Below are 26495 nucleotides of genomic sequence, written 5' to 3' on the forward strand. Positions count from 1 at the left end.
TGACTTGAAAGTCCTAAGTGGTAAATGTGGATTTACAAATTGCACCAGTTTAATTAATTTTCTCCTGTCATTAATGACTTAATGGTCATTTAGGATTGTCTTGTTCAGTATCCATGTGTTCATATCACTTATATACTGTCTTTTCCTATTAATTTCTTGCTCAATTAATCTGATAAAATAATAGAAATTGTTTGAGAAATCTCTGTCCAGCAAATAAAACAGTTGGTTGAAGACACGATCAGAAAAAAAAAAAGAGAGAAAATCTTTTCTAATTTTTATATGACCAGGGATTAGTATCTATAATATATAAAGAAGTCAAATTCAAGCACGAAGGAACTCAGCTTATCCAGTCAACAAATGAGCAAATTAATTGAACAAACAGTTATAAAAAGAAAGACAAATTGCCTAAAATACATAAAAAAATATTCAGTATCCTTATCCAACTTGAAAATAGAAATTTATAACACCTTTAGATGTCATCTCATTCCAGAGTAGCTATCACCAGAAAAAACAACTGACAATAATGCTGGCAAGGATGTTAGCAAAAAGGAGAAGAAATCATCACATATTGTTAATGAGAATGTAAATTTAGGAATCCATCATGGAGATAAGAATAGATGGGTCCCTCAAAAAAGCTAAAACTGGAGTTACCATCCAATCCAGCTGTAATATTCCTAAATATCTAAGTTAGCATGCCATAGAGATAGTTCTGTATTCTTGTGTTAATTGTAGTATTATTCATAGCCACTATGTGTAATCAGCTTAGACCTATATAAATGGATAAAATGAACAAAGAAAATAAGAGATGTGTACACAATGGAGTTTTATTCAGTTCTAAAAAATAATGACTTAGGTTTTCTTTGCAAAAGAAAAAAAATATATATATAATGAAACATACTATCATATTAAGAGAAGAGTCAGACTCCAATGCATATCACACTTTCTCAAAATGTAAATCTATATTATCTATTACATACATAATTCCACGTGTGATATGAAAGTAGAAAGAAGGCTATGTGAGTTGAAAAATATGTTTACAGAGTGGGTTAGTGTAGGGCAGTGGGTGTGAGGGATTAAAGGGAGGGGGAGAAAACCTGCATCCCGCCAGAGTTCTGATGCTATGGTTTTAGAGCTTTATTGTAGAAAGGCAGAGAGAAAGACAGAAGATAAAAGAAAGAGAGAAGCTGGCCATGGCCATGTGTAGAGAAGGGGGGAGGGGATAAAAAGGAGAGCTAGAGATGAGAGTAAGAAAGGTGAGAGCTTAAGAGAGAGAGAGAGGAGGGGCCAAGCAGTCCCTTTTACAGTAGGCTGGGCTATCAGGTAACTGTGGGGAGGAGCACACTTGGCTATAGTCAGGTAACTGTGGAGGGTGGAGTCTAGCCAGAATGCCAGGAGCTTGGAACATTGTGTGATTTATAGTCACAAGATTATGAAATTAGAGCCTCTGTGATGTCAGGCACCTGTCTCTGGGAATGTGGCTCACTGTTCCATTCCTTAAAGAGTTTTCTACTGGGTCTTCGGAGCAAGCCTTGCTCAACCAAAACAGGCTGCCTTTCATGGTCTCTCGGGTTAGAAGTGGTAACAAAAGAAAGTGATGGTGATGTAAAAAGGGACATATGTTATTTTCTTTCATTCAGAATCTTGATTTAGAGAGATGAGAGAGAGAGATAATAGATAGATAGATAGATAGATAGATAGATAGATAGATAGATAGATAGATAGATGATAGATAGATAGAAGATAGATATATAGATAGATAGATGATAGATAGATTCAAATATACATACATAGATACAAATTTATGATAGATACATAGAAAGTTGATAGCTAGATAACAGAGATATACAGACAGATAGACATAAGAGAGACAGAGAGATAAATTCATAGAGTTAGAGAGATAGGTAGAGGATATATGGACATTTTCATATACGTGTATCATTGTACTGTCTTCCTCTTACTCATCGTTATCCTTTCTTTTCTCCTGCTGTTGCCCTTTCTCTCCCAAATAGATTTCACAAAAGAGAAGGATCATTCTGATATTTCTTTTTGTGTGAAAATGTCCTAAAGGAGCACACTAGCTTGTATACTAACAAAAAAACAATTTAAATTGAAACATAGAAAATTATATTAGAAGTAAAGGCCAAGCCTTTATGGTGGTCAGTTTATCCTTTATCCTTTTCCCCATCTTTTGAAGTGGACTTTGACGGCTTAACTCTCAGGAAAGTATGTGAAGAAGCAAAGACAGTTGGTAATTAATGGAAGGAATGCCCTCCCAGGAAGGCATGTGGTTAAGATGGTAAGATTCTCTTGGCTCCAAGTTTCACACACCTTCAAACACTTCTCTGGGTCCTAGAGGTCTCAGTTTCAACATTCCCTCCTCATAGAGAGGCATCAGATCCCCCAAATCAATATGGCTATGCCAGTCACAACCTTCTCACAATGATACTAGTAAAGACTCCACTCATAACAAGGGTTCTCATAACAAGATTTCCCCTAAACTGAAGTAACCCTGATAGTTCCAGGTTTGCCAGTCTGACTTCTCTCTCCAGCTGTTGGCTAGGACAAAGAGTTTTACATGGCCAGCTCACTATTTCCCAGAGTGCTGAGCAGAGTCAGCCACACGGGAGCCATCCTCTGAACAAACTTGTTCATTCGATGAGTAAATGAACTCACGCCTTCTATTTTAACTTTTGTGCTTAGTTTGGGGATTGGGAGTCTCCTCAAATACCATTTGCCAAAACCTTTTCCACTCCGTTTTTAATCCTATGTCTGTTGAGAAGGAAATTGAATCCAGATGGATCTGAGTCACCCTCTTTGTGTTCCCCAGCACTTGGTGGTGTAAGAGCTGAGTTGGGAACTCTTCTGTCAGGAAACGAGTGCCCAGAGAAGTCAACAGGCAATCCCTGGAGAATGAAGCAGAGGACAGACACTTGGAAATGACAGCTCCCACGGATATTTGCACAGGAGTTGGTGAGGGTCATCATGCTGCCTCGTAACCTCTATACTTGGTTTTTCTCAGCCAAGATAGGACAACTTCTTGTAGTCTGCCCCACTAAGATATCTATTCTGTAACCAGTAATACGACCTTCTGCCTGTGTCTTTTACCCTCAGTCAGAATCAGGGCACATTGACAACTCTTTTCTCATTATTAAATTGCTTGGTATGGTACTTTGGTCACAGAATTCCACTGGGGTGTGGATACATGTTGTTTTCCAGTAAGAGATCTTTCAAGGTAAAATCTGAAAGCAGGCAAATCCAGTAAATGCCATTCCAGGTTTTTTAAATTAGAGTATATGAAGTGTTTGCATATTTTTATATTTTTATTTCTATCTTGGTTTTGTTCCTAGGGTGTGTGTGTGTGTGTGTGTGTGTGTGTGTGTGTGTGTGTGTGTGTTATCCATGATTTAGTATACATTTAACAAAGGAATTCGAGTTTTCAAATAGCACACTTGTATATTTTTTTCTTCTGCTGCTATTATTAGTTTATTGATAGTATTTGGAGGATTACCTAAATTCTTTCTACCTCTGTTTATGTGTAAAATTAAGCCAAAATAGTTCAGAGTTATTATGAAAATACAATCAGGGTTTTTAAAGGTCTGTCAGAATACCAACATATATATATTAAAGATATAACAAAAATAATGAAGGAAAAATGAAGGAGGGGAGGAAAGGAGTCAGACAGCACTACAGTGCAAACTGTTTAATAACATAGCAACTGGCTCTGCAGTAAAATGAATTTAGTAATAGACCCTGTTTTTTAGTACTTTCCAATTTCCATGGTAAAAATACTCCAACGGTGGCCAATTACAAGCTATAACATGAGGTCAAATGGTCCAACATTTTCTGAAAATTTAATGATGAAGCAAGCTGGTAGGGGCTGCACCTGCATACCATTGGAAAAGAAGTCTGCAGAAAGCTATAGCCATTCAGAAAATAAACATTGGCTAGTTGGCCTATGACTGCAGTGCATTTAAATTATAGTTCTAATTCAAATTAAGTCCATCAATGCTAATGCCTACCTACTTAAAAAGGGTGTTACACTTAAGCTGGTATGCAGCCTGGGACTCACAAAACTTACCATAATCTTTGGGTCTGGAATTTGAGCACCCAGGATTTATGAGGAAAACCTGAAGAAAAGAACAGAAAAGTGTTTTCTAAAGAACACACACACACTTCCCACTCACAAACAGGAACATGTTGCAGACTCCACTAGTGATCTACCTGACAGAGTCTAAAGCCAGATTGAGTTCCTAAAAGCCATGCTCTTCTTAGAGTTACTGGGTTCCTCTAAGGTTAAGACACAATATAGTCTTAAAAACAGATTGCATTTTAATCCTTACCTTATGTTAATACCCCCAACATTTGATTTGCTTACCTAGCAACCAGTTACTTAACAGAATCTTATAGAAGGGGACACAGTGCATAAGATTTGTAAAGGGTACTCAGAATTAACCCAGATCCTGAACTACTTAAAGGAAGCCTTGGCCTGGGGAATGTACAGGTCTGCTAAGTGTTGAGCTACAAGAAGGGCATGAAAAAGCTGCAGCAGAGACTGGAGTATAGGAGCAACCAACACAGAGACAACTTTTGATTGTTTTTACTCATGCTTTAATTAAAAGTAAAGTGTATCACTAACTTGTTTTTACCCAGGACACTGTTGCAATCTACCTATTGATTCAACAGGTCTTTCCAATGTCAAGTAAGGGACTTGCACATCAAATGTGACCAGGAGATGTATTGATATTCCTTATCCTCCTTCCCTTCCATAATCTATGTGTAAAAGATAGAAAGATGTGAGGATGTTTTATGACAGATGCTGGGAACTCTGTGTGTGTGTGTGTATACATGTGTATTATGTGAGTGTAAGTATGTATAAATGCACATGTATGTCTGTATGTGATTAAGTATGTATGTGTATGAACATATGTGTATATAAGTGTATGTATATATGTATGGAAGTATATATGTAGGAGTATACATGTATTAGTGTATATGTGTATGCTAGTATATGTGTGTATATGTATGTGTGTGTGTGTATATATATATATATATATATATATATATATATATGTGTGTGTGTGTGTGTGTGTGCTTGTATGTATATATGTGTAGGTGAGAGTATGTATATGTATGAGAATATGTGTAGGTCAGTATATGTGTTTGTGAGTGTATTAGATACATGTATGTTTTTAAGTGTGAATAATGTATGTGTTTATGTGCTTTATGAATGCTATTAGACATCTTGTTTTGACTTGATAGGAAGAAAATTTTTATTACAACAACATGGCTTTAGCTAGTGCTTTTGCAGTTACCAGTTCTATTAGAAGATTCTTGATACATCCTAGAGTGCCTCTGAAAATGATGTTTAGTGAAACGACTTCTCCCAGCAGGAGTGACCCAACTTCCATTGTTCTTTTCAGCATCTTTCCCACACATCTTTCATGTGCAGCCTACTGACATAAATATCCTGCTGGCCCTGAGATTGGGAATTTGATCTTTTCCTTGGAAAGAGATAATTTCCCTCGGATTGCCTAAAATCAGAACATGTTTGGAAAAGGAAATGGTTTGCTTTAAGGAAAGCAAGAATCTCAACCAGGGCTCAGAAGAATATAAGAGAACCCACGTTCTTCCCCAAGAAGGAATAGAACCAGCCATATATCTAGGTCTAGGGATAAGGCAAGCATATTTAGAAACTAAAAGCTACCTTGCTATCCCAACAGACCCTGTGGTGGCTTGAATGAGAATGTTTCTTGTAGGCTTATTTGTGGAACATAATCTCCACCTGGTATTACTGCTTGAGGGAAGTTATGAGATGACAATCATGTGGCCTTGCTGAAGGAAGCATGTTCCTGAGGGTGGGCTTTAAGTGTTCACAGCCTGGCCCTACTTTCACTTCATCTTCTTTGCTCTTGCTCTTAAAGATATGACCCCTTAGCTTCCTGCTCCTACAACCATACCTGCCACTTAGTCCCATGCCTCCCCACCATGATTTACTCAGCCCTCTGCAACTATTGGCCAAAATAAACTCTAGATTTATGAGTTTCTCTTGGTCATAGTCTTTCACCATAGAAGCAGAACTGGTATAGGATCCTGGCACAAATCCAAAAGACATTTTGACATAGATACAGTGTAATACTTTGGCATCCTGGTGTTAGACCTAGTGGGGAAACCCCCACCCAATTCCTGATTCAGCGTTCAACCAAAAAATCACGAAGGAACATCTCTTGATGTAATTACATGAGGACGTTTAATTACGGAGCTCCGGACCGACATGCATCCCACACAGGAGATAACGGATGTCAGCCACGAGGCTCGAAAGCTAGGGGTTTTTATGGGGTAAGGGGCTTAGGGGTGTGGAATTCAGCATAGCAACACACTATTGGCTTATTTAAACATCAGCAGAAAAACTACATGTACGTGCAGGGTGTCAGAGTTCTGTGAGTTGTTGACTCGGTTCAGATAGCCCTGTTATGTCTTCACATTCCCGTTTATCTTATGGTCAAGATGTTCCCAGGAATGTTTTAACTATGGGGCATACCCAGGTTTGTTTTTCTCTTTTTTTTTTTAGCCCCAGGCAGCCTCTAGGCTCACAAACAACCAGCAATTTCTCTGGCAACTTTATAAATTGAGGTGACAGTGACTGAAAGTGAATATCCCCTTTCCTAAATCAGCCACTCCTGTGTATCTGCTCTCCTCTCTTACTTGCTTATATAGTGGCTGTAGGGGTTCTGATTGTATAAGTGTATCCACCATTGTATCCACCAGTCAGCCCTTCAATGTGGTATGGAGTATAGTAGCAAATTCTTTGTATTGGAGTTAGATTTCCACTCTAGGCAAATGACCCATGGCTGAGATGCTGTTCATACTTAGCACACAAAATATATCTTACGGGAATTATTCACATGTAGGTTCTCAAAAGATATGCAGATTGTTTCTTGCTCATCCCCTGATCTCCTACAGAAGGAACTGTAGAATGGATCTGTTTAAAATCCAGTTGAACTAAGTCCTCTTTAGTCTCACTTGGACTCACTGAAATAACATACAACATACCAGGATCTATTTTCAAAAACTGTCTTAAGGTGCTTGACATCTTCCCACCCAGAGAACACATGGACTTATCTCTTTGTCCCTTCTGGGTTTTTACATACCTAATGGGATGGTACTTGCTTTGGTCTAGTTTCCACAACTAAGAGGATATAAAGTTGATGCCTGTTAGTTCTCAGTTGTGGCTTATATCTTCCCAGTGAGATGGTGGGGAAAACACAAACACCTGGAATTAATTGGATCCTACTGATCACATCTTATTACAATGATCTGCATGCCTAAACACATTCCTTTTAATCGGACTTCTTGATCTCAATATTCCCTATCATAATGCTGGTAACATGCCTTCATCCAATAGATCTCTACTAAACTGTTGACTCTATACAGTTGAACAATCAGCACTAAAAAACTCATGAACGGAAGTGGTACCATTGAAATAACTTCTAACTTTCCCCCATCAACTTATTTTACTAGATCATGGCACTGTTCGTGTTACCTTCATCTATAATACTAGCATTGGCAGAGTTAGCTAATATAAACATAGGGCCCCGGCTAAATTATAATATCAGACAATAAACAAAAATAGAGTGTAAGTAAATTTCCTGTGAACATGTCATCCAAATACAATTGAGTCTTGTGCTAAAATGGTAGACCTCACATGTGTTAAGAGCCCTTGCTATGTTGCCATATTTTCTCCATCTCCACCTTGTTTCTGACCTCCCACCCAGTGCCCCTCTGATGCTCAGAGCAGTAATCATATTGCACTGGGTTGGAATGTCAACCAGAATGAATGTCTCTTAAATGAAAAGAGATGCTGGGTTTCTGCAAAGCTTAAATGTGGGGAAGGTCTCCAAAGGGTTTTCTAAAGAAAACAGGAGCTTCCAGGGAGGAGGGCGTCTGAGAACACTTAGCTCTTTTGTTTAAAACAAAGAAAGGGGCCATTCAGAAAGCAAATTGATTAAAATGGAGGGAAATTGCCAGACCATTGATAATTGCAGCAAAAGGGCAGTGGTCACTCCTACTGATTGCCACTTCAGAGGGACCTGCACACCCACAACCAATCAAGGGCATTAGTGAGACACAACCTTTTAGTGACCCACAGTTCCCTCTTGGGAAGTATTTCACAAAAGCCTTTAAAGCTAGTGCAAAGCGTTTTCTGCACCATATTTACCTTTAATTCCCAAGTCTGGAACGGCTGAAAAATCATTCAACCTCTAAATATCTTTCACATGCTGAGATGACTGAGAATGGCCTCCACCTCCGAGCTGTCTCCATTCACCAGCTTTTAAAGTACAAGAAGCCCAGAGAACCTCTGATCCCAGTGCATCCTACAGCTCTGGTTACCCACTCTTTCTGCCCCCATCCCACAGACCAAAAAATGCCACTTCTGTTCCACACCAGGAAAGAGTGAGCAATTGTCTGCTGTGTGCTTTTTCTTAAATCCTTTCCCAGTGGCACGTTGACAGAGAAAAAATAAGTCTTCCCTCTGAAATGGAATGTGTTTATACATTTGGAGGAAGATTTTTAACCTGGGACCTGGGAAACTTGGAATGGTCCCAGCTAAAGCACAAGGTCTTTGTCGAATGACTTCAGACAAGCTGGAAAGTGTTTCTGGACTTCAGCTTTCTTACTGAGAATATAATATTGGGACAAAGTGTCCTGGTCACCACCTTGGCTAATGAGTCTAATAGCTGGGAACTCAGAAGGTAAAATCATTGGATATGTGTGTAATTTATAAATTATATACTTAAAACTGCACACATACATACATACTAGGCAAGCATTCTGCAACTGAGCTACCCAACGTCAGCCCTTAAAATAATATAGTTTAAAAATACTAGTTTTTCTCTGGAGCAGTCCCCAAGAAAGTTATGTTTGGAACCAGTGATCTGTGTTGGATTAAGCCGCTCTGGATGGCTTTAAAGATTAGACAGGTCTGGAAATAACTAGAGATAAAGGTCACCAGTGCCTCCTCCTACTTAGCATTTCATGGGAAATTAGGCTCCCCTCCCCTTTTTTCCCCCCGACCCGTTTATTTCCCGGGGCCTGGAAGGTGCATGTATGAAAGAGTAAGAAAGACTAGGTCTCCAACGATGCTTATAGGGTCAATGAGGTTGCTATTAGGAAGGGCTGGGGTGCCCTCTGTTCCACAGCAGGAAGAGAGATGCATTTGATGGAAGGGCACTTCCTCCCTGAGAGGCTAGGGTACGGTATGTGTAGCATTCCTTTAACCCTGCCCTGGCCTGTGGAAAAGGAAGCTTTGTTTGCTAGAAGGCCAACATAATGAAGCCAGGCTTTGACCATCAGTTCCAAAAAGTGGTTACTTTAATCTTCATTCTCACTTAGGAATCCACCCTGGTCCTCTCTGCCAGGACCTACCTGTGACATAGGACAAGTTTGTTACCAAAGTGCTAGCAGCTGGCTCCAGAGAATCTAACAGATTATTTCATGACTTTAAGGTCTTTTCTGACTTGGGATATTTTCTGTTTTTCATCTGCAAATTGGTTCCAGGGACAAAAATAAAGGGAGTGTGAGATACAAAGAAAGACCCCACAAACTACCCGATGCTGCATGATTTTAGGGAATATAAGTCAGCATTTGACAAGAAGAGCTTTCTCTCTGCTGCCTTGAGGGATATTCAGGTTCATTTGTAAAAGTGAGAGATTTAGTAAGTTAAGCAAATGAAAGAAAAAGCTGGTGCATGAATTTGATGTTTCTAATCAAAAGTACCACCTATTTCCTTATACATACATGCACAGGCACAGGCACACACATATATAATGTTAGACAAAGTGCCCTGGTCACCACCTTTGCTAATGAGTCTAATACCTGGGAACTCAGAAGGTAAAACCATTGGATATGTGTGTAAATTTATAAATTATATACTTAAAACTGCACCCATACATACATACTAGTCAGGCATTGTGCAACTGAGCCATACTTTGTGTATGTACCTTGTGTATATACACATACTTTGTGTGAATACTGAAAATAGATGCAAAGATGACTTTGAGCCATTTATAATATTAATTTGCTAAAGACAAGATACTGCAGGAGGCTATGCTTTTCATAGCTTCAAGGTGATTCCATTGAGGATAGTGAGGACTAGTTTCTTTGAAATTTAAGAAGTATAAATAAATAAGCAAATAATGGTTAAATGAGTAAAAGGGTATCCCTGTCTCATCTCATCTTGTGGCTTTTGAAGAATTTATCCATTTAAGCTTCTTGCCATCTTTCCCACAAGTTAAAGCAGTCTTTCTCTTGGGTGGGGAAGATGTTGTGCACTCTCCGTTTTCTACTGTCACTGTCCTGGGGATCTCTCTCTCTCTCTCTCTCTCTCTCTCTCTCTCTCTCTCTCTCTCTCTTCATATATATATGCATTAATCCACAAATGGGTCCCTTTGCTTTCATCCTCACCCATGTATTAACCAAACTGACAGCAATAAAATATGTCTCACTCTTTAATCTGCTCACAACACTTCTGTGAATTCCCTGATACTCACAGAACAGTCTACCCTCAAGTGTACAAGCCTGCCTCATCACAATCAAGTTTCAATTTCTCCTGCAAATGTTTTCTCCTCATACTCTGACATTTTTACTATTGGTTGCTTCTAAACATTATCTATTTTCCTCTGTGTATTCATTACTTTTCTGTTAGGATAAAACACCATAGCCAAGGCAACGTACAGAATAAAGAATTTATTTTAGCTCATGTTTCTGAAAGGGTGGAAAGAAGTGTCCATCATGGCAGGCAAGGATGGGAATCCATAACAGGCATGAAGGAATGAGTAGGACGCTGACAGCTCACAGGTTTAAATGGAAGTGTGAAGCCAAGAATGAACATGAAGTGGGGTAAGAGCATAAACAGTTGGAGCCTGCCGAAAGTACTTCCTCCATCACGATTCCACTTCCCATAGGTTCTACAACCTCTCAAAAGGCAGCCATCAACTGAGAAATCAAGTCTCTGAGATTCTTCTCTCATCCAAACCACCACCTGTGGTTTAATGCATTCCACATGTTCCTTACCTCAGTCAAGATTTAGTTGTTTGTTCATGCATTTCTAGTGCTTGTCTACATAGCATTCTCAACCTGACTTCCATATTCCATCTGAGCTAGGGCTGAGCATACCAGTAGAAGGACAAGAAGATGAGAGGAGGGAAAGGAGAAAGGGGAGCAAGAGGAAGCAGAAGAAGAGGAAGAAGAGGAAGAGGAAGCAGAAGAACAAGGGGAAGAAGGAGGAGAAGGAGAAGAGGAGGAGGAGAAGGAAGAAGAAGAAGAAGAAGAAGAAGAAGAAGAAGAAGAAGAAGAAGAAGAAGAAGAAGAAGAAGAAGAAGAAGAAGAAAGAGAAGGAGGAGGAGGAGGAGGAGGAAGGAAGAGGACGAAGGGGAAATAATAATAAAATTCGAAGAGAAAATAAGTTTGAATTTTTTTGTCAAGTGATTGATCATGGGACGCCATACATAAAGGTCAACAGCCCCACAGTAAGCATCCATTTTGCTCATCAGTACCACTTACTTACACGGTCATTTGTACTAATTTTAGCTGCCCAACAACTCTGAGTCCTTGTCCTCTACCCACTCTACAGTGGAGGGCAGGGGCTCTGCATGAAGCAACAGCCTTTCTGGTACCAAAGGGTAAGCTCCAAGTCCTGCTTCTGCTGCTTCTGGCTATGGAGATCTGGTGAGATATACTTCCCTATATTTTACCAGATTATCTTCTGAATGACAGAATAGTCAGATGACTGCTTTAGAGCCATGATGATTTGAACTGAACAGAGTGTTTCTGTTCTATGTGAATGGAAATTGCTAGGTTATTTTTTCCCTCCTTCTCTGGCACTTGTCTGTCCTTCTCTTACTTACCTGATAAATGAAGGCAAAAAAGTAATCACACCATGGGTATGATGTGCCATATTTAAATGAAGCTATTAGATCCAAATGAAGACTCCAATGATATGTACCTATGTCAACCCCCTAGCTGATAAATGAGTACAATTTTTCTATATCCATAAAAACTCTAGCAAATGTTTATAAGAAGAGAAGAGTGACAAACAGCAGCAGCCACATGATATAGTGTGACAGTTCATGATCTCCCCATTTTACTTTGGATTTGAATTTTTCCACAACAGAAACTTTTAAAAACCTCACAGCATTAAAACAACATTAAAGATACAAGAGAAGAGTTTCCAAACAGTTGGCATAAGGTCATGATTCCTTATATAAAAAAATATTTAGCTCCTTTGTGGATTAAGCTCTCCAAAATGTGTCTAAGATCATAGATAACAGTACACATATGCACAGAAGTGCAGGGCACACACATGCACATATATACACATACGCATATTGTACATGTACACACATGCTTAAATATATGCATGCAGGACCAGGTTCTCCTGGGGTTGTCACTCTCTTCAACTCTGTGCAGGCAGAATGGAAAGGAGAACTGTTAAACATTGGATTTGAACAAACGTTGATTGCAATCTGAACTTGCATTTAAAATCTATCGGCCAGGTGTTTTGGTTCTCCAAGCTCTCATTCCTAAATTTAGACATGAACCCAGTGATAACTGACTTGCGAGTTATTATGAAAATAGGGTTAAAATATGTAAAGTGCCACAATAATTGTCAACAAATAACAGCTCAGGTAGTAATCCAGATGCCATCATGCCTTCCAGGTATCTGGTTTTTCTATCAAAGAGTCACTATTGTTTATGCAAGAGAGAAATCAGAAACCTGATAGATGCACACTAGTAAGGACACAAGAGCTAAGAAGTCAGTCATTCCATGTACTCCCAACATTATGTTCTTTTAAACAATATCTCTCACATTCTAATGTCCAATCATGATTACACCTTTAAGGCAACTCTAGTAATTTTCTGTAAAATAGATTTGTATTAATTATTCCTACTCATTTGGCAATTAATACAATAGCAATCAGCCATTAAGAGTCTGTTAGGGAGAGGCTCATATATCCATGCTGTTAAGGAGTTATGCACTTTACCCAATAAGACAGTCTCATGAACAGAAAATAGTCTCTGATATCTGACTGGAGTCAAGATCCAGCTTTGCTATCCTCTATCTGTGAGGGCTGAGTTTAGCACACTGAGAAAGTAGCTCATGAGAGAAAGCGCCATGTTCATCTGGGAAGACTGTGCCAGTAGGATTTGTGCTTCGTCAGAGCTTTCCATAGGGCATAGTACGTTCCTAATCTATGATAAATACCCCAGGGAGACAGACATACTCACTCACTCTGCTTTTCGGGAGAGAAAACGGAGTAAAATAGTGTGATTACATCCTGTGCTTTCTTACGGATGATAATATCTTCTTCAACACTCTACTTTATTGAAACATGGTCTTTCACTGAACCCGAATTTGCTGATTCTATCTAGTATAACTGCCTGACTTGCCCTAGGAGTTTAATATCTGTGTCTCTCGAGCATTGGAATTGAAGATGGCTACCATACCTACCAGATACAGATAGGTATTCATAAACACAGACACACGTGTTTGTGTCTGTGTGTCTCTGTGTCTGTGTGTCTGTGTTTCTGTATATGTAAATAAGTCTGCTTTGACATTTTGTGTACAAATTCATGAGTTTTTGCTAAACATATTTTTGCGAAAGCAATGAAGACTTTTACGTTTTTCCACATTTGCATCCTGTACTTCATTTAGCGTACTACTTTCCCAGCCTCCTCAGCTTCTTTTCTTAGACTTCAAATTTACTAAAAAGTCAGAGATTGTCACTATTTGCATTGAAAAACCCACATACATATGAACATTTATTTTCATTCTCTCTCTCTCTCCCTCCTCCTACCTCCCCCTCCCCCTCCCTCTTTCTCTGTCATACACACACACACACACACACACACACACACACACTGATGGGCCAGAATAAAACTATGAATATCTCCTTTTAACCTGTTCCCATGAGCCCAAGTGTCTCTTCCATGGCACATGAAATCTTCCATGCCAGATTCTTTTCTCTTTTTCTACTGCACACACGCTCTATACCTAATCCCTTCTCAAGCCCTGCCATATCCTAAGGAAACACTGCATAGTCAATTGAATGGAATTGAACCTACAATCAAAAGGTTAACTAAGAGGCTTTCTTAAAGATGCTTTCAGCACTAATTGTCCGTGACTCTGGGATGTCATTACGATGCCTTCTAAAATGCCTTCCTTGTTGCTCAGCAACAGTATGTTTGACAAATACTCAGAAATGTTCAAGCAGACTTACATACATATATGGAAACACAGACAGACAGACATGCATGTGTCTCTCTCTCTCTCTCTCTCTCTCTCTCTCTCTCTCTCTGTATATATATATATATATATATATATATATATATATGTATATGTATATTATATGTATATATATGTATCTGTCTTTGAAATAAATATGGGTACAGTAGTAATAGTATGTTCTAAAGTTTACTGTATCAGAGTCCATAAAAAGCACTTAACACAATGTGGTTTATTATACATTATTTTACTTTTCTATTCCTAAAGACTGTATTTTAAAACTGGTAAATACAATAATTCTTTGTGTATATGTGTGTCAAGTTTTGTTAAATGGAGGCCCCACTATATTCTTAAATCAAAAAGCAAATGAATGCTCCTTACATTCTCACAGAACATTGAATGTGAGCCATGCCTGATACAGATCATGCAAAGCTTATTTGTGAGAATAGAGTTCATGGTCTAAAACTTACTTATCTCCATGGGAAAAGAAGAAATCATGAGGGCTTTGTAGTAAATTTCTAGGAGGAGTTAAGATGCCCAGGAAACTAAATTACTGCCAGAATAAAACATTCTGTGTTATTTACAAGTGGGAGTTGTCAGGTCAGCTAAATCAATTATTCACCATTTGTTCCATTTAGTTTTGTATAAATCTTCATTTTCTCACATAGCCAAGTCCCAATTTATTGTGGAGGCATGCACAGACATTAATGAAGATAGAATGCTAGCATTAAACTCAACACGGTGCAATATTTGTAAGTTCTGCCCCTCATCTGGCTTCATTTTTCTACAACTCTCTCTTCCCCAAAAGTCGTTACCTGGTCTCATTTTCATATGCTACTTCTAAACAGAAGCACTGTTCTATCACCCAATGAACAAGAGCTGTGCAACTACTTTGATTCATGATTTTGGAATCCAGAATCCTACTGAATCCCTATCATGGGGTGGGTGGTTTGACTTAGGAGGACCAACAACAGCAATAACTTCAAGAGCAAGCATTTCTATATTGCCTACTACGTGGCAGAATTTAAGCAACATTCTTGGTGGACATTTTATCATTAGGGTTGTCCACTTTGTAGAAGTCAGTAATGACATTTATAGCTGAGATCTGACATGTTGGAAAGCTAGCCCATCATTACACGGGTTATATTGTATAGCCAAGATTCTGGAACACATTTGGTATTTGATATCTGGTCATTTTGATCTGGTTCTTTTCTTCATTTAATCTCTTCTCTAGAGTCTTTTGCTGTCAAAAGGCAGGCTTTGATTTCAGTAGAACCTCCTAGTCTAAACTCACTTATAAGGCTGTTCCAGAACTCTATACTTAAAATTAATATATTCTTATGAACCAACTATAGCAAGTTTTCTGCAGAGAACCCTGAGGAAGAAAGTAGAAACCAAAAGAAAGCTCCTACGTAAGTAAGAAGTACAACCTTCCTCCTGCTTAGGGCAATAGCTAGTGAAATTCATAGAAAATCCAATCTCAAAGACCAAATCTTAGACCAAATGAATTGTTTCTTAGCTAGGAACATTTAATAGACTCACTTTCATTTCTGGAGTTTGCTGAAGAACTCTGTCTAAATGGCTAGGGTCTAATAGGAAAGGGTCTAACCCATGGGCCTGAGGCACCCAATTTAGGCATCACAAGAGATGCCATTGGATTATTTTTTATTTTTTAGATATTTTCTTTATTTACATTTCAAATGTTATCCCCTGTCCTGGTTTCCCCTCTGAAACCTCCTACCCCATCCCCCTTCTCTCTGCTCACCAACCCACCCACTCCCACTTCCCTGTCCTAGCATTCCCCTACACTGGGTAATCGAGCCTTTTCAGGACCAAGGACCTCTGTCCCATTGATGTCCAACAAGGACATCCTCTGCTACATATGCAGCTGAACCCATGGGTCCTTCCATGTGTACTCTTTGGTTGGTGGTTTAGTCCCTGGGGGATCTGGGGATACTGCTTGGTTCATATTGTTGTTCTTCCTCTGGGACTACAAACTCCTTGGATCCTTTCTCTAGCTCCATTGGGGACCTTGTGCACAGTCCAATGGTTTGCTGAAAGCATCCACCTCTGTATTTATCAGGCACTGGCAGAGCCTCTCAGGAGTCAGCTATATCAGGCTCCTGTCAGCAATCACTTGTTGGCATCCACAATAATGTCTGGATTTGGTGGTTGTATATGGGATGGATCCCCAGGTAGGGCAGTCTCCAGATGTCATTCCTTCAGTTTCTACCCATGGAAGGAACTACAGAGCCATTGGATTATTATCAACAGACAAAAGGATGCATTTCCTGACACTCACAATCTCTGCAATAGAGGCAAGTTTACTTATCAACTTCTGGTCTAACTTGACAGGTTCATACTATGTGCTCCATCTAGTGACCAAGTGCTTTGGGTTTAACCCATATGGCCTCTATAAGCCTCAGTCTTTCTGTCTGTAACATACTGATCAACATGTATCATTATAAACAGAATAAGTCAGAGCAAAGCTTCACCAGCGCTGATGAATACTAAGAGGCCTAATACTAAGAGAATGGTGATGGATGTATTGTTTTATCTTTACTACATCTGATAAACAACTCTTCTCATGGAATACATTTAGCAAGTCACCTTGTAGGCAAAGAGACCTCCAGAGTAGGGTCTTGGGGAGCCAAGATCAAAGCATGATACCTTAAATACGAATAGTAAGCTATCTCTTTGACTGACTCCCACTTTGTTCTACTGAGAAGTGTGTTGACAAAAGGTGACTATCAAAGTCATTTGTGTTTCAACTAGGGGAGGCAGTGAAAGCAAAAACATTCACTGCTGTTCCTGACTGTTGAGATTCTGGAATATACAATCTATGTTCCTTTAAGTAACTGCTGTTAAAAAAAATACAGTAAGAGTAGTAATCACCTGATACCAAAGTGAGTTAAGTACCTTGGCCAAGATCATACTAAGTATATTGTGAGCAGAGCACATAAGAGTAGCTGTTGCCACCTTAACTGCTCTGCTCACATACACACTACTGCAGCCAAACTTCAAGACAACATTACAGTCTGATTCTGTGTCATTAACAGTGGCAGGGTCTTCTTATGTGAGTTGCCAGGAAATAGCGTTAGTTCTCCATCCTCCCATTTGGTGAAGGAGATGAGTCGGTCACCTAATAAGAACAGGGAAGGAAGAAATACAAAAATCCTCACATTGTTTTGTGTCCTTAGTTTCCTCAGTTGACTCACTTAGGGAACAAAACACAGGAAAAAAGGACAGAATACCTGTACCTTATTACAATGGCAAAGTGGTCATTAGAGCAACCAAGGAAGTCCGTGACTAAGGAGACTTGGAACCAGGTGCAAGGGCAGCGATTTTGTGGTATTTTCTGAAGCCAATTTTTAAATCTGGATTTTAAGATACTACTTAAGAGATATTTCATTTAAGGGCAGTTAAGAAAGTATAAAGGTGCCTCCAAACCTTAAAAACAGAGAATAATGATATAGTTTTCTAATTCTCCTCCTGAAATGCCAAAACGTCTAAGAATTCAAAGCAGGATCTTAAAGAGATAGTTGGTTCCACATGTTCATGGCACTCTTTTTAATCATTGGAAGGCATTCAAGTGTTTATCAGGGAGTGCATATATAAATAAAATGTCTCCCTGTGCACAGCAGGATTTTATTCAACCTTAAGAAGGAAGAGATTCTGAATAGTCTGGCACATCCATATCCCTAAAATACCTATTACTTAGGGAAGTAATTAAATCAAGAAAGAGCAAATACTCTATGGTTCTATCCACATTACACAGTGCCCTGGAATCATCAGATTCATGGTGACAGAAAAGCATGTGTTTCCAGGAGATAGGGGCACTCAGAACAGAGAGATACTGTTTAGCTCTTGAGAGCTTCTGTCCCACAAGATGAAGTTATAAAGATGAACAGTGACATTGGTTTCACAGAAGTGTACTTGCCACTCAACTATGCAGTTGAAAGAGTTTAAATGATCCATTCTGTTTCATACTTTGCTGTATAGGAAAGGCATGATTCTAACTGAGGTGTTGAGATGTACCTAAGCATATAGTACTTAACAAAGAATTTTAAATGCCACACCCACATATGCTTTGGACGTGAATTTGACTCTAATGTCTTCCAGTCAGGACTCTAGTGTTGAAAGCACACAGTAAACAGGATACCCATTGTGGCAGATGCTGATTTCTGGAAGGAGTATGAACTTAGAATTTTTGGGAAAAAAAAAACTTGCCTAATTCTGGCTTATTATTGGAATCTGAATGGCATGAGCTATCTTAAAGAGACAGTGTGTATCTCAGTAGCCACTGGAGGCAAGAAGTAGCTCAGACATCCAGAATAATCTCTGATGAGTACTCCAGAGACAGCCCCCTTCCTGCTCCTGTACTAACAGCTTTCCCAGAACAATGTTTCAGGATTATCCTTATCTTTGCATGGTATGAGTGGGAAAGAAATAGGGACCTTTCCTATTGAAGTTGCTGAGAAGGGGAGCAAGAGTTCAAGCATACATTGCCTGTTCACATAGCTGAAGTGTCCCTGGGTGTATGGTATTGTGGCTAGTAGTCCACAGATATATATAAAACGTACTATTACATATTTATGACATACCTTGCCCTTTTTGAGCTTAAACAATGAGTTAAATAATGCCATCACTATCATGATATTTATATTCTAATAGGGGCCTCAGGGTACTAGTAACTACCCCGTAGATTAACTATCAGTGGAAATGAGGAATAAGAAGAAAACTAAGAATCAATGCAAAAGTGTAAGAGAATTTTTAGTCTAGTGAAAGCTGAGAAGAATTTTCAACCTAGATGGTATATGAGATGTGGCATGAATAAGCAAAGGGCCATACAGGAAACAAGAAGAGCAGGAAAAGTGCCCAGAGGTGGAACATACTTGTTTAGAGAGTCCAGAAGTTGTTTAGAAACCATCAGAAAATAAGCGAGGAAGGAATATAAGAACATAGGTGAGTGTGACTGTCGTGTGTGAGAAATGTGTACTGATGGTTGTGCATGTGTGTATGTGTGTGGGGTTTTAGTTTGGGGGAGACCATGAAGGTTATATAGAGCATGGATCACATTTCTTCACAGAGAACCTTAAAATAATTTCTTTCTATTGGTGTGACAGGCAGTATCTGCTGCCATCATCCATCTCTGGCACTGTAACATAGCCATGGCTATAAACGAACCATAAACCAATGGAAGCTACAAAGCAGGACATAACAGATAACAGTTTTGGAGAAGTGGCCCTTCATTTTGAGTCAGAATGATAATGGAGAGATTGGGAGGCCCAGTGAATCATTGGGAGGTTTTTCCATTGGTAAGCTGAGATGCTGGTGGTTTGTGCTGGGAACAGGAAGAGGATATGTTCTGGAAGCAATGTCAGTAGGAGTGGTTGGCAGGTTGCACTTAGAGGAATTAGAGCATCAGTTACATCACCTAGTCATTTAGCAGAATGAACCTGCCATTGAGTGGTGAAAGGCTAAGGGAGGTAGAAGTGCAAATCAAAAGCTCACGTTTTCACAAGTCAAATTTGGTCCACCAATAATTATTCACATGGATGAACCAATTAAGCTGGAAAGACTAAGGAAGGATTAGAGCAGACAAAAGTAGATGGGCACTATGGGGACGACTATCAGTGGGCTTTGACTGAAAGTAATGGACAGAGTTACAGCAGGTGAAATAGTAGAGACTATTATCAGATAACATGGTAGCCCTTGGAAGCACCACTGTGTTGGGATGGAAGTTAAGGTGAAGGAAGCAAGTTCGCCTCAGGGTAAATCCTGCAAACCACTGATGAGATCCCTGTAAAGCTCCATCTAGAGCAGAGGAAGTCCTGAAGACTATAATAGTTAATATTTTCCAAGTACTTGGAAAGCCATCATGTTCATTGCCCTGTTTCAGATATTCAGTGATGTTCGTGCTCTTAAAATACAGGTTATAACTCATGATTTCCTACCATGCTGCCTGGTCTGATCCATGCTGACTATTCCAGCTTCCTTTTGGTCTTTACTTCCAGCTTCTAACCACCTGCACTGTTGCTCCTACCTACATCACGGTATTTGTTCCTCACTGTTTTATTCCTTTTCTATTGGACTCTCACCCTTTAAACTTGACCTTAAATCTTGTCTCTTTAGATAGGACTTCTAATACCTCAAACTACAGTACCATTCTCTAACATATTTCTTTATAAAGTCCTAAATTATTTCTATGTCACTGTCAGAATAATGGAGTGAGAGCCCCAGCAAAGGAGCCTGAGGTCAAATCTTGAGTTGTCTACTTACAAGCTGAGGAATTCTGGATAAGTTCATCTGTGTGCTTCAGCTCTCCGATCTATAAAATGAAGTGACAATACTTTACTCTGTGCATCTCAGAGGTTCACTGTAGAACTGAGCTGGTTAATGCATGTAAAACAGTTTGTAGAGTTCTCAGAAGGATCAGAGGCTAAATGACATCCTGTTGGTATTAGAAAGATCATCTACATATTGATGTATGATTGTTGAAACTCTGGGTACTCCTGTAAATGGCAATTCCTCTAATAACAAGTACTGTGTCTCTCTGATAGCCAACACTTGATGCTCTTGGAATAAAATATATGTTCTCATCTTCCTCATTCTCAGCATTACTATCTCATGTTTTCTCCTCATCAATGACCATTTTGATAGATGAGGATATCCACTTCCCAGCGAGAGGTAAAGGAGCTCTCAGTGCTATGTGAGCTTTTATTTACAAATAGAGTTGGAGTCCAATTCTGATCTATAGACGGATGTTTTTTCTTGTGTAGTATTTGTGGGAAATGCCTGTTTGGTCATCTGCAGGCTATGGTAGGAGATTATTGAAAACAGCTTATGTCAATGAAAGAGTTTGCATAGTAAGTCCTTAAATACTTCCTCTAGAGACTTCAACTCATCAGTGGTTATGACAAATACATGAGTCTATTGAATCCAACTTCAATTGTATTTCTAAAAAACAAACAAACAAACAAACAAAAACAAAACAAAACAAAACTTATAACCTCTTATCCAGCATTACTCAGTCAGTCAGTGGAAGTTGGGCTAAAGATGTAGAATCATCAAAGTTTTCTGAATATAGAAGATATAATCTCATATATCCTTGAAAGACATAGAAACACGAAGAAAGAATTCCAAACCTTCCAGTAAAGGGACAGAGATAGCAATAGTGCCATTTGGAGAGATTTATATGAAATACTTGTGTTGAAGAAAGCATTGCTATAGAATTCCTGAGTTCAAGATACTTTGATTTCAATGGTAGATGTCAAATCATTGGCTGTTGCATCTTTGTGCAGTTTTGAATAATCATTAGTCTTCTCCGTTTTCAAGGACTGAACTCAGCATACAGAAAACGAAAGACTGTTTACTCCTGAATGCACAGAAAACAGGTAAGGTATTTATTGTATAAATAATCAGGATATTGGATCATATATTTAAGAGCATATATTTCAGAATGAGTCATATAAACCTAGATGAGCAACCCCTGACATTAATGACCCTGCCTATTTGGCATCTATAAGCTTCCATGTTCTGTTACAAAGTGGAGATACTAGTATATGGTCACAAGATTGCTGAAAGAGTTAATGTAGAGAATATAAATACTGACTTAACACTAACCATTGTTTTTATACCAAGAGAAAGAAAGAGATGACTATTAAATATGAACAAAAATCACAGTCTGGAGTAATTCCTAAATGGAATGGAATCCTAGCACCTGGAAAGGATAGTACAAGGAATAAAATATGGTATTGGAAAAGGACTCCAAGCCCTTACACAAGTGAATCTTAAAAATAAACTCTATCATGTAATTGGACTGGAAAGGCTCTTGTGAAAGCCAAAAACTTGGGCTCTAAAGTGACTCATAACCTACTCTTGGTGTTCTTCGGCCAAATTTATATAAATCCTCATAGTTCAAAGACATACAGAAGTGCTCATTTTAACTGGTAATTCGGAGGTCACTTAAGGCTAAAGGTTATGGACTAGTTGGCCCGTGGTTCCCAGGGTAGCTTGGCAGCTCACCAATAATTGGTGGTCCCTTGCAGGCATAATCACTGTTTTGTCCAATGGCATCCATTGGCACGGCTTGGAGTGGCTTAATGGCAAGGCACATTCTACTCATTGTCAGGTGTGGAAAAGGAAACCAATGTTTTGGAGTACTTTTTTGATTTCAAGTGTTCTATTACAAAATGTTCATATCCATTAGATCTCCAAACTTTATTAAAGCAAATGTTCCCACCCTTTAGGCCGTGGGAAAGCAATGGTTAATGACTCTTAGGGATTTTGTGAGTCACAAATCTAGATAGGTGATCTTTGAGCCAAGACCAGTGCCAGCTCTTCCATATCACTCAGTCCTGATAGATTCTAGTTAATCAAAAGCTCATAGCCCAGGAACAAGAGCCATTGATAAATGCCTGTAATCATACTTTGCTATAGCTTTATCTATAAGAAGTAATTATAAAAGTAAGGGAAGGGGAAGCCCCATTCACTTCACACTTCCCTCTTGGGAGAGGTCTTTGGGTTAAATTCCATTTCCATGGTTCTGTAGGGGGTTCCACAATGAGATAGACATGCCTGTTCATCAGAGGAAGTAATTGGCCCCTTGTCTCTGGGAGAAACAAGAAAGGATGCCATGTTATTCAGAACTAGGGCTTGTTATAATCTCTGGGCATTGATCCCCTATGCTCTACCCCTTTTCCTCCAAAGCACTGAGGGTGGGAGTGTGAAGAGTATGCAACCTCATCTAGATTTTGGTGGGGTGTTGGAGATCCTAATTTAGGGTTCTCAGCCTGAGCAGTCTCAGAACTCATTGAGCCATTACCTTGGTCCACTTAAGATTCTGTGTCACATTCTCAGTAGTTTGGATTCACGACAGCAAAGTTCATCTCCAATCCAGGAAAAAAAATAATTATGCAGGTGTGCTTTAGAGAATGTAGTAGTATCTACCTGACTGGGGTTCAAGAAAAAGCTATAGAAGCCAGGAAGATGTGCTTGGAGGAATTAGTAGGGGGAAGTCCAGAGGAAGATTTGATCCCATGATAAGAGGTTGTGGGAAAAAAAAACTGGATGTTTATGGATTCCTGTTAGCCTAGTAGTGATACAGTGCATACATTATAATATTCACTGTTGCAGAAAGACATATATTAAGTTGGTTCAATAGATTTAGAATAGCTAGAACTGTTTTTCTCTTTATACCACCCACCCCCCATCAATAGACACACAAACAAACATATAGTTGATAGAGACAGAGAGAGAGACAGAGAGAGAGAGAGAGAGAGAGAGAGAGAGAGAGAGAGAGAGAGAGAGAGAAAGAGAGAGAGAGAGAGAGAGAGAGAGGAGAGATGGATAGACAGACACATAAATATATAGATGATAATAAATTAGATAGATACAGATACAGATATAGAGAGATGTCTTCTTTCTTTATCTGTGTGTATACATGTGCACATGTATGGGCATGACTGTGTGTTTGTGAGTCCATGTTGATTCAAATAAAGACATAAGAAGGCTTGAACTCAAACCAGTAAAAAATATATACATTTTTGTGATGTTTTAATAAAAATTATCCTCATAGGCCCTCTGGGAGTGGTACTTTTTGAAGTAGGTGTGACCTTGTTGGAGGAAGTATTGTCACTCTAAATGGGCTTTGAGATTTCAGATGCTCAAGCCAGGCCCAGGATCACTCTCTCTTCCTGTTGCCAGCTTATCTGGATATAGAATTGTCATCACCATGTCTTCCTGAATGTCACCATGCTTCCTGACATACTGATAGTGAGCTAAAATTTTTAACTGGAAGCTATCTTTAATAAAATGGTTCCTTATAAGAGTTCCCATAGCCAGGTGCTGGGAGAACTTCTCAGGGTACAATCATACCAGAAGCAAGTGCTTGTTGGCATCAGCAATAGTGTTGGGGTTTGGTGTCTGCAAATGAGATGGATCCCTAGGTTGGGCGGTCTCTGGAGAGCCTTTCCTTCCTTCAGTCTCTGCTCTACTCTTTGCCCCTGCCTTTCCTTTAGACAGGAACAATTCTGGGGTAAATTTTTTGAGATGGGTGAGCTCGATACCTCAACTGGGGGTTGAGCCTATTGATTCCCCAGCATTGTGGGACACTAGCGTGGTGAGGCGTGTGTGGGAGAGTGGGTGTTGGAGCACCCTCATAAGGGCAAAGGGGCGGGAGAATGGGATGGAGTGAGTTGTCAGGGATACAGGGAAGGGGGATATCATTTGAAATGCAAACAAATCAAATGATTAATAAAAGAAAAAAGAAAAAGAGTTGCCCTGGTCATGGAGTTTCTTCACAGCAATAGAAACCCTAAGACAATTTTCAAGTAAAGATAGTTTGGGGACATTCAATACAGACTTCATTCAAGTCAGGGTACACAGAAGCCACAAGAAAACTGTTTAGTATCGTGGAGACATGGAGCAAGAGAATGGCTTCCTTGTGTGGATAAAGTAGGCTTACTATTGATGATTCCTTCAGTGTATAGTAATCCTCAAATCAAGGAATGCATAGAACATATCCCTTAACCCCAGGCTTTCCTTCTCTCTGTTTTCACAGCCGAAGCACAGCATCTAGGGAACTGATGATGCCAAGTCTGCCAAGCAAGAGCACTGGATGGAGAAGGATGGCGAGTGGCTCTAGAATGGCAAGGAAAAATCCAGTACCCAGGAACTGATCATAAAACACTGAGAAATCAATGAACTGAGTAGATTTTTGTGAATGAGAGTCCATATGAGAACAGATATAGAGAGAGCGAGTGAGAGAGGAAAAGATTATAAAGCTGAGACTTCTAGCTGAAGTCATGAGGATCGTTGGGGTACACTTGATTCAGGAGTGGTAAACACGGGAAACTAGATTCTTAAGGAAGTGTTCCTGACTCAGAAGTATGTTGATATAAGATACATGTTGATTAAAGGACACCCCAGTGCAAATGCCAGATGAGCAGGTGAGTGAAACAAACCATATCCCAAAGGACACGTGTAGGCTCCAGAAATGCATTTGAGAGTTGTCAGCACATGCATGGTGCCTAATGAGATGATAATGGCTACTAACTAGAGGGAGTGTGTAAGAAAAAGCAGGAAGACAGCCTACCTCCCGCTTCTCTGATCAGTTGAAGAGAAGTAGCTATTACAGAAATCCAAGGAAGAAGAAAACAGAAGGAACCCTTAGGCATGCAGGATGTCAGAAAGTCCTAAGGAAAGAACATTCTTGAAGGAAGGGGTGGAAAGATCATGAAGAATGCACAGCTGAAGCTGTGACTCTTCAGTAAGTGGGAAAGGGAGGAGTTCTGGTTAGAATGAGCTGTCCACCAACAAAAGTGATAATGAGATATTGTGTCCCCTCTCTTACTAAATAAAAGAACGTTAATGCTGACACGTTATGTCAGCAGTTCGCAACCTCTGGGTCATGCCACCTTTGCAGGCAAAGGATCCTTACATGGGGGTGACTAGGACCATCACATACATTTACATTACATTACAATTCGTAGCAGTAGGAAAATTACAGTTTTAAAATAGCAACAAAATAACTTTATGGTTGGGGGTCACCACCACCCGAGGAACTGTATTAATGGGTTGCTACATTAGAAAGGCTGAGAACTACTAATTTAAGTTAAATTCATGTCTACAGATATGAATGCAGGTCTCGGATTCCACGGGCCATGTCTTTTCCTCATTGCTGAGTAATTTTCCAGTTCTGTGATTCATACTGCACGGAGTGTAGTTGTAGTTATACGGTAACTTTCCAGTGGGCCTCTCACCCCAGGGATTTGCCATGTCTGACCTTCTTTTAGGCAAAAGATGAAAAAAATTTCTCATTCTAAGGAGAAAAAAAATAAAAGAACATAACCTAAATGGCAAGATATTAATCTTGAGACCATTTACAGGGAGGTGTTAAGTGGCCCCGTTGGCATTAACAGCAGTAAGCTTCGAATATCACTTGTACAGCAAGCTGCTTAGCTCTGCAGATAGCAAGTCACAGCAGGCCTTCTTGGGTTGCAAATATAGTCACTCTGTTTGCCAATTAACTCTTTCCCACATTGTGTTTTATATAACCAGCCAGGAAGCTTTTGCTTCGACAGCAGAATCTGCTGGCAAATGGTACTGTCCTGGGAATTGAAGTGATGCGACAGTAGCCACGGCAGTGGTCAAAGGGGACAGGAGAAATCATGGAGAAACAGTCATTAGTAAGCCAGAGCCTCCTGAGGCT

At 39.5% G+C, this 26495-nt stretch overlaps 1 long non-coding RNA gene across 1 annotated transcript; it reads left to right on the forward strand.

Moving 5' to 3' along the window:
• The first annotated feature begins 2232 nt into the window (after positions 1-2232).
• LOC147000771 (uncharacterized) lies at positions 2233-24951 on the forward strand. Its single transcript, XR_015045535.1, has 4 exons — positions 2233-2296; positions 2828-2970; positions 21620-21678; positions 24846-24951. It is a non-coding gene; the product is annotated as an uncharacterized LOC147000771 (long non-coding RNA).
• The last annotated feature ends 1544 nt before the right edge of the window (positions 24952-26495 follow it).

This window comes from Mus caroli, unplaced genomic scaffold (assembly GCF_978045245.1).
Source record: "Mus caroli unplaced genomic scaffold, Mus_caroli_1 scaffold_16, whole genome shotgun sequence".
Lineage (NCBI taxonomy): Eukaryota > Metazoa > Chordata > Mammalia > Rodentia > Muridae > Mus > Mus caroli.